Consider the following 7,197-nt stretch of genomic DNA (forward strand, 5'->3'; position numbering starts at 1 on the left):
CTATTTTTTCTTGTCTTTGGGCAAGAAGGCTCGTTGGTCTAGGGGTATGATTCTCGCTTTGGGTGCGAGAGGTCCCGTGTTCAAATCCTGGATTAGCCCTTGTTCAGGTTAAAACGTTAAGCTTTATTGTCTCATTGCTTTCACAAACATTATGGCAGGTTTTTTCCAATCAGGCAGACATGGATGGCTAAGCCAGGCCGGTTAGCTTAGCTGGTTAGAGCGTGGTGCTAATAACGCCAAGGTCACGGGTTCGATCCCCGTACTGGCCAGCTGGTTTTATTGTCTGGGGGCTCATCTCTGCTCTGCTCTTCAGCTACGACAAAGAGTAGGGTGATCTCACTGAAATCACTGCTTGCTAAGCAGAGGTTTGTTGTAGCTGAAATAGCTCAGTTGAGAGAACGTTAGACTGAAGATCTGAAGGTCTCTGGTTTGATCCCGGGTTTCGGCAACATCTCCCACACTTTTCCCTTTTTTGAGGCGGGCCATTGACCAAAAATCACTGGGTTCCAACCTCTCTGTATAACTGCTTCCCCACAGCCAGAGAGCTATCTGTTTCCAAGTTGGCCTCCAACCAAGCAGTTTTGGTTCCATGGTGTAATGGTCAGCACTCTGGGCTTTGAATCCAGCGATCTGAGTTCGAATCTCGGTGGAGCCTGTGTGCTTTCTTGCCGCAGGAAAAGATAAAACAGCACTAGTTTGGCGATGGTGCCAGTGTTTGTGGCCCTGTGAGCAACAGCTGCACCAGTTAAGGTTCCATGGTGTAATGGTTAGCACTCTGGACTCTGAATCCAGTGATCCGAGTTCAAATCTCGGTGGGACCTATTTTGCCACCAGTTTGCGCAGGACCTTCTCGGTCTTGTTACGCCAGTATGCATGTGTATGGATTCTTGTATTGTGTAGGCTACCTTGGAACACTCGGATCATGCAGACAACTTCTCACCTCTTTTGCTCACACTGACTTAAAGTCTAAGGAAGCGGTTCTCAATTCTAGTCCTCGCTCCCCCAGGTCTGCATGTTTTGCATGTCTCTCTTTGTTAGCACACCTGATTCGGATAATCAGCTCATTAGAAGTGAGCTCCTAGTGATTGACATGGTCCCTACACAGTGTTCATTGCTCCCCACTCCCTGAGCAGGAGAAATCCGTCAAAGTATACTTCACTTTGGAACATTGGTTCACGGATTTGTGCTGCGCAACTTCTTCACACATGGAGAAGTGTGACATCCTTTACCTCTGTATACCTCAATACACCACTGTATTACTCACTATAAATTGAACATATACATAAGCTTTGAACTTGAATCACGGAGGGCTGTCATGTGATGTCCAGTTCTCAGGGCACTTACGTTCGAATGGAACAAATGTCTGAAGCTATACAAGAAACTTACAAAATGTGAAGAGCAGGGGGCGCGAGGACTGGAATTGAGACCCGCTGGTCTAAGTGAGATCCCCTGCATCCCACTCAAAAATACAGGATGACAGCCTAGCCATAAAAGTAGGGTACAACTGGTTGGCATCAGTGGTGCACCCTACTGCCAGACGTCGCATAAAATACATGTTAGATACAGCCCCATTTTTAGGTCAATTAAGAGGCCAACTTGCATTCGTTAGCCTTTCACACTGTCTCGAGGACTATGATTGCTTCCACGTTAGTTCATGTTCCTTCTTTTGTTGTTGCTGAAATAGCTATTTTTTCTTGTCTTTGGGCAAGAAGGCTCGTTGGTCTAGGGGTATGATTCTCGCTTTGGGTGCGAGAGGTCCCGTGTTCAAATCCTGGATTAGCCCTTGTTCAGGTTAAAACGTTAAGCTTTATTGTCTCATTGCTTTCACAAACATTATGGCAGGTTTTTTCCAATCAGGCAGACATGGATGGCTAAGCCAGGCCGGTTAGCTTAGCTGGTTAGAGCGTGGTGCTAATAACGCCAAGGTCACGGGTTCGATCCCCGTACTGGCCAGCTGGTTTTATTGTCTGGGGGCTCATCTCTGCTCTGCTCTTCAGCTACGACAAAGAGTAGGGTGATCTCACTGAAATCACTGCTTGCTAAGCAGAGGTTTGTTGTAGCTGAAATAGCTCAGTTGAGAGAACGTTAGACTGAAGATCTGAAGGTCCCTGGTTCGATCCCGGGTTTCGGCAACATCTCCCACACTTTTCCCTTTTTTGAGGCGGGCCATTGACCAAAAATCACTGGGTTCCAACCTCTCTGTATAACTGCTTTCCCACAGCCAGAGAGCTATCTGTTTCCAAGTTGGCCTCCAACCAAGCAGTTTCGGTTCCATGGTGTAATTGTCAGCACTCTGTGCTTTGAATCCAGTGATCTGAGTTCGAATCTCGGTGGAGCCTGTGTGCTTTCTTGCCGCAGGAAAAGATAAAACAGCACTGGTTTGGCGATAGTGCCAGTGTTTGTGGCCCTGTGAGCAACAGCTGCTCCGGTTAAGGTTCCATGGTGTAATGGTTAGCACTCTGGACTCTGAATCCAGTGATCTGAATTCAAATCTTGGTGGGACCTAGTTTGCGCAGGACAATGTCTGAAATACTTTTCGGCACCTTTTAGTCCAAAAAAATTAACTAACGTAGAGAGTGTGGCCGCATTGCATCGATGCTCAGTCTGTTTCTTTAGGGCAGTGGTTCTCAAACCTGTCCTGGAGGCACCCCTGCCCTGCACATTTTTATTGTCTCCCTTATTAGACACACCCAATTAAGGTCTCGCGGTCTCTACTAATGAGCTGATGATTTGAAACAGGTGTGTTAGATGAGGGAAACATTCAAAATGTGAAGGGCAGGGGTGCCTCCAGGACAGATTAGAAAACCACTGCTTTAGGGAACTGTGCGTAAAATGGCACTGTTTTGCAACCAAGGACCATGTCTGAAATACTTTTTGGCAGCTGTGAGCCCAAAAAAAGCTAACGTCGGAGTGTGGCAGCATTGCGTCAACGCTCAGTCGGTCTCTTTAGGGCAATGGTTTTCAAACCTTTCCTGAAGGCACCCCTGCCCTGAACATTTTGTATGTCTCCCTTATTAGACACACCCAAATCAGCTCTTGCAGTCTCTACTAATGAGCTGATGATTTGAAACAGGTGTGTTAGATGAGGGGAAATGCGAAATGTGCAGGGCAGGGATGCCTCCAGGACAGGATTGAAAACCACTGATCTAGGGATGTGTGAGTAAAAGGGCAGGAGCCAACTTGGAGAATGCGGGCATTGATCCCGCTACCTCTTGAATGCTAAGCGAGCGCTCTACCATTTCAGCTAATTCCCCTGGCCTTTCAAGAATGATGAGCATAGCTGGGAATGACGGGTTTGATGCAAAGAGGCTGTCCCTCCTCTGGGCTTGCTCCTTTGCACTGGCCGAGATTATGTTGTCGAATTAACAAAGAGATTAAGCTTTTGTGTTTAAGGACCTTCTCGGTCTTGTTACACCAGTATGCATGTGTATGGATTCTTGTATTATGTAGGCTACCTTGGAACACTCGGATCATGCAGACAACTTCTCACCTCTTTTGCTCACACTGACTTAAAGTCTAAGGAAGCGGTTCTCAATTCTAGTCCTCGCTCCCCCCAGGTCTGCATGTTTTGCATGTCTCTCTTTGTTAGCACACCTGATTCGGATAATCAGCTCATTAGAAGTGAGCTCCTAGCGATTGACATGGTCCCTACACAGTGTTCATTGCTCCCCACTCCCTGAGCAGGGGAAATCCGTCAAAGTATACTTCACTTTGGAACATTGGTTCACGGATTTGTGCTGCGCAACTTCTTCACACATGGAGAAGTGTGACATCCTTTACCTCTGTATACCTCGATACACCACTGTATTACTCACTATGAATTAAACATATACATACGCTTTGAACTTGAATCACGGAGGGCTGTCATGTGATGTCCAGTTCTCATGGCACTTACGTTCGAATGGAACAAATGTCTGAAGCTATACAAGAAACTTACAAAATGTGAAGAGCAGGGGGCGCGAGGACTGGAATTGAGGCCCGCTGGTCTAAGTGACATCTGACCGTTTCAGCTGTCCTCCCTAACATCCCTCTACATGTTAGATACAGCCCCATTTTTAGGTCAATTAAGAGGCCAACTTGCATTCGTTAGCCTTTCACACTGTCTCGAGGACTTTGATTGCTTCCACGTTAGTTCATGTTCCTTCTTTTGTTGATGCTGGAATAGCTCTTTTTTCTTGGCTTAGGGAAAGAATGCTCTTTGGTCTAAGGGTATGATTCTCGCTTTGGGTGCGAGAGGTCCTGGGTTCAAATCCCGGACGAGCCCTTGTTCAGGTTAAAACGTGAAGCTTTATTGTCTCATTGCATTCATAAACATTATGGCAGGTTTTTTGCAATCAGGCAGACATGGATGGCTAAGCCAGGCTATAGCTCAGCTGGTTAGAGCGTGGTGCTAATAATGCCAAGGTCGCGGGTTCGATCCCCATACTGGCCAGCGGTTTTTATTGTCTGGGGGCTCATCTCTGCTCTGCTCTTCAATTCCGACAAAGAGTAGGGTGATCTCACTGAAATCACTGCTTGCTAAGCAGAGGTTTGTTGTAGCCGAAATAGCTCAGTTGGGAGAGCGTTAGACTGAATATCTGAAGGTCCCTGGTTCGATCCCGGGTTTTGGCAACATCTCCCACACTTTTCCCTTTTTTGAGGCGGGCCATTGACCAAAAATCACTGGGTTCCAACCTCTCTGTATAACTGCTTCCCCACAGCCAGAGAGCTATCTGTTTCCAAGTTGGCCTCCAACCAAGCAGTTTTGGTTCCATGGTGTAATGGTCAGCACTCTGGGCTTTGAATCCAGCGATCTGAGTTCGAATCTCGGTGGAGCCTGTGTGCTTTCTTGCCGCAGGAAAAGATAAAACAGCACTAGTTTGGCGATGGTGCCAGTGTTTGTGGCCCTGTGAGCAACAGCTGCACCAGTTAAGGTTCCATGGTGTAATGGTTAGCACTGTGGACTCTGAATCCAGTGATCCGAGTTCAAATCTTGGTGGGACCTATTTTGCCACCAGTTTGCGCAGGACAATGTCTGAAATACTTTTCGGCACCTTTTAGTCCAAAAAAATTAACTAACGTAGAGAGTGTGGCCGCATTGCATCAATGCTCAGTCTGTCTCTTTAGGGCAGTGGTTCTCAAACCTGTCCTGGAGGCACCCCTGCCCTGCACATTTTTATTGTCTCCCTTATTAGACACACCCAAATAAGGTCTCGCGGTCTCTACTAATGAGCTGATGATTTGAATAAGGTGTGTTAGATGAGGGAAACATTCAAAATGTGAAGGGCAGGGGTGCCTCCAGGACAGGTTTGAAAACCACTGCTTTAGGGAACTGTGCGTAAAATGGCACTGTTTTGCAACCAATTTGCACAGGACCATGTCTGAAATACTTTTTGGCAGCTGTGAGCCCAAAAAAAGCTAACGTGGGAGTGTGGCAGCATTGCGTCAACGCTCAGTCGGTCTCTTTAGGGCAATGGTTTGCAAACCTTACCTGGAGGCACCCCTGCCCTGAACATTTTGTATGTCTCCCTTATTAGACACACCCAAATCAGGTCTTGCAGTCTCTACTAATGAGCTGATGATTTGAAACAGGTGTGTTAGATGAGGGGAAATGCGAAATGTGCAGGGCAGGGATGCCTCCAGGACAGGATTGAAAACCACTGATCTAGGGATGTGTGAGTAAAAGGGCAGGAGCCAACTTGGAGAATGCGGGCATCGATCACGCTACCTCTCGCGCCTACTGCTTCCCACCGACTGAGCCAAAGTAAGCTCAAAGTAAGCCACATGAGCCAATCGCGTTTCGCCTGTGGCTTACTTTTGACCAATCGCGTTCCGCCTGTGGATTACTTTTGACCAATCGCGTTTCGCCTGTGGCATACTTTTGAACAATCGCGTTTCTCTTCCGTGGCTTACTTTTGATCAATCGCGTTTCTCTCCTGTGGCCTCCTTTTGACCAATCGCCGTTGTTGTCATCTTTGTTAAAGGTAAGGCTATTACTTTATTCATTGAAAACTGGTCATTATTTGTTGATATACAGTGTGTATTTTTGGAAAATGAATCGTGTCAGTATAGCTAGCTAGCGTGTACAGTTCATGCTTTCTTCAGTACCTGTGAACCTGTAACTTTTCACATGATAAATGATCAGATAAGTTAAATTTATCGACCGTCAGCTAATTAAGCTATGCTACTGTCAACAATGATGTGTTTATTGTCTAAGAAATCATGGTTTCTAGGCCCTATGAATGAAAATAATGATTAAACTATTTACATTTATATTTGGTATTAACACATAATAACACACACACATTTTAATTGTAAAAATCGTTACCAAATTGTTGTGGAGATGTGGAAAACTGCATTTACCAAGAAATAATTGATATTTTCTAAAATAATGTAATAATAATGACTTTTTTTTATAAAAAACCATTGAGAGTCTTAACTAAAAACAAACAAAAAAAGGCCAAATGTATCCATATGGGCCAAAGTATGTGGGTAGACCAGAAAGTTAAAAACACAGAAAAATGGCTGAGATTTTAAGAGGTAAAAGCACCTGGTGTAACCCTGGGGTAAGATGACAACATTTGAAGTATGATATATTTAATGTAATATTTTGTAGCCTGGTGTGTGTGTAATCATGGTTTAAGATGACAGCATTGAAAATAAAAGGAAATTTCAGACTTCATATTGACGTTACATATTTTATATGTCAGGGATTCCTGTCCTTTGTAGAAAACTCAACTTCAGGACAGTTTATGTCATGGCCATGTTTATTACCACAGTAATATAGTTTATGCGTAGCTTGTTAAATTATTGTTACACACTTAACATACAGGTGTCTTTTAGATTGCAAAAGGTAGTAGTCTTTTTCTGATTTTCATTTCAGAAAATGTATGCATATCCCTCTTTTCAACGGCAATCGGCAACATCAAGCCGACTCCTCATGGCACCTTTGGCGGAGGCGAGGCGCCTTGAAAATGTGGAGTCTGGAAGGGCCAAACCTAAGGAGGAGGTGCTGTCAGAGGCCAGTACTTTTGTCAGCACAAACGGTGGAGACCCCAGTGACCAGTTTTTAGTACTGGCTCACTGCAAACTTCAGTTTGGGAAGTACCAGGGCCAGAGATTTAGATGGCTCCTGGAAAACTCTCTGGGGTATGCCGTGTATTTGGTGCTCAGCATTTCCAATGAGACGGCGCAGACAACACCCCTGTCAGAAAATAA

The 7,197-nt window shown here is 45.3% G+C and overlaps 6 non-coding genes across 6 annotated transcripts; all 6 read left to right on the forward strand.

Moving 5' to 3' along the window:
• The first annotated feature begins 195 nt into the window (after positions 1–195).
• trnai-aau (transfer RNA isoleucine (anticodon AAU)) lies at positions 196–269 on the forward strand. Its single transcript has one exon. It is a non-coding gene; the product is annotated as a tRNA-Ile (tRNA).
• Positions 270–583: 314 nt separating this feature from the next.
• On the forward strand, positions 584–655 carry trnaq-uug (transfer RNA glutamine (anticodon UUG)). The gene has a single exon. It is a non-coding gene; the product is annotated as a tRNA-Gln (tRNA).
• A 94-nt stretch (positions 656–749) lies between these two features.
• On the forward strand, positions 750–821 carry trnaq-cug (transfer RNA glutamine (anticodon CUG)). The gene has a single exon. It is a non-coding gene; the product is annotated as a tRNA-Gln (tRNA).
• A 1,058-nt stretch (positions 822–1,879) lies between these two features.
• trnai-aau (transfer RNA isoleucine (anticodon AAU)) lies at positions 1,880–1,953 on the forward strand. Its single transcript has one exon. It is a non-coding gene; the product is annotated as a tRNA-Ile (tRNA).
• A 2,585-nt stretch (positions 1,954–4,538) lies between these two features.
• trnaf-gaa (transfer RNA phenylalanine (anticodon GAA)) lies at positions 4,539–4,611 on the forward strand. Its single transcript has one exon. It is a non-coding gene; the product is annotated as a tRNA-Phe (tRNA).
• A 135-nt stretch (positions 4,612–4,746) lies between these two features.
• On the forward strand, positions 4,747–4,818 carry trnaq-uug (transfer RNA glutamine (anticodon UUG)). The gene has a single exon. It is a non-coding gene; the product is annotated as a tRNA-Gln (tRNA).
• The last annotated feature ends 2,379 nt before the right edge of the window (positions 4,819–7,197 follow it).

The sequence above is a fragment of the Carassius carassius genome, chromosome 8 (assembly GCF_963082965.1).
Source record: "Carassius carassius chromosome 8, fCarCar2.1, whole genome shotgun sequence".
Classification (NCBI taxonomy): domain Eukaryota; kingdom Metazoa; phylum Chordata; class Actinopteri; order Cypriniformes; family Cyprinidae; genus Carassius; species Carassius carassius.